Below are 5,459 nucleotides of genomic sequence, written 5' to 3' on the forward strand. Positions count from 1 at the left end.
ATCATGAGTAGTAAAAAAAATTTGACCTGACTGACTGTACACTGCCGGCCGGTGTGGCCGTGAGGTTCTAGGCGCTTCTGTCTGGAACCGCGCGAGCGCTACGGTCGCAGGTTCGAATCCTACCTCGGGCATGGATGTGTGTGATGTCCTTAGGTTAGTTAGGTTTAAGTAGTTCTATGTTCTAGGGGACTGATGACCTCAGATGTTAAGTCCCATAGTGCTCAGAGCCATTTGAACCATTTCTTTTAATGTACAGTATGGTTTAAACTTATAATTAGGATGTTCGCAATAATAAATTATACTTTATTCTACACAATATAATGTACAAAAGGAAAAAAAATGCATTATGCATGTACCGAACCTACGACCTTTCTTTTTTTTTTGCAATTTGTTCGTTCTATTTGGTCGTATCCGACGTCACGTGGCATCCGTTTAAGTTCCTTGTTGATCCCTTCACTCAGTTCTTTATTACTAAGAGCAGCCAGCCCTCTGATCGAACATGCTGAGCTATCGCGCCGGCAGTTTAGCAATCATTAACGTTACCAGGAGACTGTTATTACTGTTGCAACCTGGCCGCTAATCTACGTTGTATTAACACGAGTACAGTTGTAACTGTTTCCTACAGCCTACTTTTTATCGCAGGCCTCGTTTTATTCGAACACATTTTCAAAATATTGTATTCTCTTGAAATTTCGTAATCATTCTCCTAATGTCATTGAACAATTTCCACACAAAATTTTATGGTATATATCTCACAAAGCCGGCCGGGGTGGCCGAGCGGTTCTAGGCACCACGCGACCGCTACGGTCGCAGGTTCGAATCCTGCCTCGGGAGTGGATGTGTGTGATGTCCTTAGGTTAGTTAGGTTTAAGTAGTTCTAAGTTCTAGGGGACTGGTGACCTTAGAAGTTGAGTCCCATAGTGCTCAGAGCCATTTGAACCATTTTTGAACTTAATATACTTTTATGTCACTCATGCTAACAGCTGTTCTGATTTAGAAATCTGGAATATTTACTTCGTCCTCTTTCGGCTCAGAGCCGTTTAAGCCTTAGCTCACAAAAATATGAAACATGCGTTATCATATAGGCACGTTTAACAATTCTATTTACTAAGTAACCACGTATATACATTTGAATCCATTGCTTTATTTCATAGCCGCGCGGTCTAGCACTGCAGTCATGGACTGTGCGGCTAGTCCCGGCGGAGGTTCGAGTCCTCCCTCGGGCATGGGTGTATGTGTTTGTCCTTAGGATAATTTAGGTTAAGTAGCGTGTAAGCTTAGGGACGGATGACCTTAGCAGTTAAGTCCCATAAGATTTCACACACATTTTTATTTTTTTATTTCAAATAACAAAAGAGACATTGGGCGAATTCTCGTATTACCGAGCAGCAGGAAGAAGTAGTAAGTCGATATAGAGCTTCAAATTAGCAATCGATTTTTCCTTGCACTTGCCAACTACTATTGGTTCCCTTTTGTCCTGCTGACTATTGGATAAGAACAATTTAGCGCTTATTACGAAAACAGGTTTTCAAACTCGATACCGCAACAAGGACTGCGAGATCTGCTTTTCGATTAATTTAGCTTAAATTTGTTGAGATTTTTTGTTGCTAAATATCCGACATGTTCCCTTTGAAGCCACTGATCAGTTTTAGCAGTGCATTAGTCGGTTGAGTGCACTTCTTTAATATACACGGCTAAATGTGCTGCAGAAGTCGATGTATCTGCAGCGACGCAGTGGGACCAAAATGGCGGCCACTGGCAAGTTGGCCGTACTTCCGCTATACAGAGCTGTGGCATCTCGCCTGTCGCATCGTCTGCCCCCACGCCTATGGCAAGTTGGCCGTACTTCCGCTATACAGAGCTGTGGCATCTCGCCTGTCGCATCGTCTGCCCCCACGCCTATGGCAAGTTGGCCGTACTTCCGCTATACAGAGCTGTGGCATCTCGCCTGTCGCATCGTCTGCCCCCACGCCTATGGCAAGTTGGCCGTACTTCCGCTATACAGAGCTGTGGCATCTCGCCTGTCGCATCGTCTGCCCCCACGCCTATGGCAAGTTGGCCGTACTTCCGCTATACAGAGCTGTGGCATCTCGCCTGTCGCATCGTCTGCCCCCACGCCTATGGCAAGTTGGCCGTACTTCCGCTATACAGAGCTGTGGCATCTCGCCTGTCGCATCGTCTGCCCCCACGCCTATGGCAAGTTGGCCGTACTTCCGCTATACAGAGCTGTGGCATCTCGCCTGTCGCATCGTCTGCCCCCACGCCTATGGCAAGTTGGCCGTACTTCCGCTATACAGAGCTGTGGCATCTCGCCTGTCGCATCGTCTGCCCCCACGCCTATGGCAAGTTGGCCGTACTTCCGCTATACAGAGCTGTGGCATCTCGCCTGTCGCATCGTCTGCCCCCACGCCTATGGCAAGTTGGCCGTACTTCCGCTATACAGAGCTGTGGCATCTCGCCTGTCGCATCGTCTGCCCCCACGCCTATGGCAAGTTGGCCGTACTTCCGCTATACAGAGCTGTGGCATCTCGCCTGTCGCATCGTCTGCCCCCACGCCTATGGCAAGTTGGCCGTACTTCCGCTATACAGAGCTGTGGCATCTCGCCTGTCGCATCGTCTGCCCCCACGCCTATGGCAAGTTGGCCGTACTTCCGCTATACAGAGCTGTGGCATCTCGCCTGTCGCATCGTCTGCCCCCACGCCTATGGCAAGTTGGCCGTACTTCCGCTATACAGAGCTGTGGCATCTCGCCTGTCGCATCGTCTGCCCCCACGCCTATGGCAAGTTGGCCGTACTTCCGCTATACAGAGCTGTGGCATCTCGCCTGTCGCATCGTCTGCCCCCACGCCTATGGCAAGTTGGCCGTACTTCCGCTATACAGAGCTGTGGCATCTCGCCTGCCGCATCGTCTGCCCCCACGCCTATGGCAAGTTGGCCGTACTTCCGCTATACAGAGCTGTGGCATCTCGCCTGTCGCATCGTCTGCCCCCACGCCTATGGCCGCCAACGCTCACTCTGTGTTTTGTTTCCCAATCACCTTTTCCAGCCGTGTGCTGTGTGGATACTGGGCTGCGGTCTGGTGCTTGGCGCCAACTAAATTTTCATTTCGCGCTCGATAATGGACTGAAGAAAAATCGAGATCTGCTCGTAGGATCTGTCGATCTAGAAAAAGCGTTCTACGGGGTGATATGGTGTAAGATGTTCGGAATTCTGAGAAAAATAGGAGTAAGATACAGGGAAAGATAGGTGATACACAAAACGTACAGGCAACAAAGGGAACAATTAGAGCCGAAGAACAAGAACGAAGAGCTCTGATCGTAAAGGGTGTACATAGGGATGCAGACTTTCGCCCCTACTATTTAATCTGTACATCGTAGAAGCAGTGACGGAAATGAAAGAAAGGTTCAAGTGTGGAATTAAAATTCAGGGAGAAAGGATGACAATGGTAAGATTCGCTGATGACGTTGCTTATCCGCAGAGAAAAATCACATGATATGTTGAATGGAATGAACTGTCTACAGAGTACGGAATACGATTTGAGAGCAAACCATAAAAGAGACAAATAAAATGAGGAGTAGCAGAAATGAGAATAGCGAGAAACTTAACATGAAAATTGGAAGTTAAGGAATCCCGCTACGTTGAAGCAAAAAACTCACTAGGGACGAAGCAAGATGAACATAAAAAGCAGGGTACTACAGTACAAGAGGGTATTTCTGGCCAAAAGAAGTCTATTGGTACCAAATGTAGGCCTTAATTTGAGGGAAAAATTTTTGAGACTATACGTTTGGAGGACAACACTATGGTAGAGAATCATGGGCAAACGGAAAACCGTATCCGGCGGCGCGTTGCGCTGCTGCTGCGAATAAAGCTGTACTCACCTTGTGGTGAATCTCTTCTCGCACGCACGCCTCCTTGAATTTACTGAAATACAGTTCTCAGAAGAAAAAGCTATAGAAAAAACAGCTGTACGCCTCGTAACAACAAGTCGCACTAACAATTGTTTTGTCGGTGGAAGATTAATAGTTAAATGAAGTATTTTTGTTCATAAAATTCCATGCTATTACGGTAAGCTTGCACACACAAGAAACTACGAAGTCTTACTCTAAGCTGTACAAAGTTTGGAAAATTCAATAGGACACATCACTCATAAACGCAGCCAATTTATGGTATTTTATTAGTTATCCTTCACCGGATGTTTAAGGACGGATTGTTTCTCTTACAACAGCTCTCGCAAATGTTGCTATAATCAGTCTCACGTAGCGTTCGCGAGTAAGCAACACGCCATGCGGAACGCTGGATTTAGCTGTCGAAAATGTCATCAAGGGTCCTAAATTTCACACCGTGCATTAAAGCGAACTCTCTTCCACACCTTGCGGCACTTCTCAAACATTCTGGTACCGAAATATCACAATTTTCATCGCATCACCTATCAGTAGGTCTGATCACTACGAGATCCGAGCCCGACTCTACTCATCTGTCTACACAAAAGAAGTCCCTAGTTCCCAAAATACGCGTGAATATGCTAATTTCTGACTCGCAGAGACACATCACAGCCAATCAGAAAGCAGCATCAAGCCTGCTCCATCTCGCGCATATATACAGAACCAATCAAAATTTGTCACTGAAGCAGAACAGTAAATTAACGTAAATAAATTTTGAAAACTCACAGATACAAAATTAACTCCTTCATTTTCCCAGTACCATAAACTGGCGGAATAGTTTTTAACAAACGTCATTCTCGAACATTCCTCACGAGATCCGTTACTTCAATGTATAATATAAAAACTTAACATAAAACATTATTTCACGTCCACGCCTTCATGCACTCATTTAACTAAGCGCAACTACAGTAGTAATTAATGAGCAATTAGAAACTTAAGCAAACAGAATTGACTGCAGCTCTGACAGTCTTTTCAGCTCGTGATCTCTACCAGGTCGCATAGAAACTGTATACGCTTGTACATCTGACGCCCCCTGTCTTGCGCGTGGCATACTGCACGCCTGTTCGCTATTGTTATGTGCGATCCCAATAGGTACGGCGCTGCGCCACACGAAACACAGGAGAATCGAAGTGTTTGAGACATGGTTGTCTAATAAAGAATAAGGAGGTGCTCCGTAAAATCGTGACAAAAGGAACTCATGGAAAACACTGACAAGAACAAGGGACAGGAGGATAGGAGATGAGTTACGTCATCAAGGAATAACCTCCATGGTACTAGAGGGAACTGTAGAAAGTAAAAACTGTATTGGAAGACAGCCATTGGAGTACGGAAGTACTTGAGGATGTAGGTTGCAAGTGCTACTCTGATTCTGTGCAGTGAAGAAACTTCTTAGTGACTCATGTCAACTATTGCTGCACCAATTATCTATTGTAACACCCCAAGATTTAAATTTTACAAGTGTTGTCATAGCTATAAAAAAATTCATAAGCACAGACTACGTATCTGGGATTAAGAATT

This window comes from Schistocerca piceifrons, chromosome 1 (genome assembly GCF_021461385.2).
Source record: "Schistocerca piceifrons isolate TAMUIC-IGC-003096 chromosome 1, iqSchPice1.1, whole genome shotgun sequence".
Lineage (NCBI taxonomy): Eukaryota > Metazoa > Arthropoda > Insecta > Orthoptera > Acrididae > Schistocerca > Schistocerca piceifrons.